The sequence below is a fragment of the Meleagris gallopavo genome, chromosome 2, assembly GCF_905368555.1.
Source record: "Meleagris gallopavo chromosome 2, MGAL_WU_HG_1.1, whole genome shotgun sequence".
Classification (NCBI taxonomy): domain Eukaryota; kingdom Metazoa; phylum Chordata; class Aves; order Galliformes; family Phasianidae; genus Meleagris; species Meleagris gallopavo.
In genome coordinates this window covers 16327231-16327764 of record NC_139405.1, presented here as the reverse complement: position 1 = coordinate 16327764, position 534 = coordinate 16327231, and positions in this window count along the sequence as shown.

The window sequence follows — 534 nt, the reverse complement described above, 5'->3', positions numbered from 1 at the left end:
AAACCTCATGGCATTCAACAAGGGAAAGGGTAAAGTCCTGCAACTGGGGAGGAGGAAGGGCCCCAGGTACCGGCACAGGGGGGCACCCACCAGGAAGTACCTCTGCAGTGAAGGAACTCCACAAAGCAGGGGGAGATGAGGCACAACCCCACTTGTGAAATTCCAGAGCTGTGTTTTATTTATCTCTTACACAACGCTGCCCTAGGTCAGATTGTGCAAGGGTGAGATGGAGAGAGGGGAAGGAAGAAAAAAAAAAAGAAATCACTTAATGGAAAAGATGAAAGACTGAAACTAATATTCTTATAGTTTATACAGCTTATCATTCAGAATTAAAAAGGGAGAAAAATAATTCTATCATTTTTAAAATCCTTATGCAAAGCTTCTCATCTGCTATGTTACTGCATTAGGGCATGCTCCATTTCATAAAATCAGACAGCCTTCTGTGGCAGAACAGTTAAAAGAAGACATACGCAGTATGTAACATGAACGTGTTCTGTAACAGCTGTTAACACCCATACAAGTGTTCACTATTAA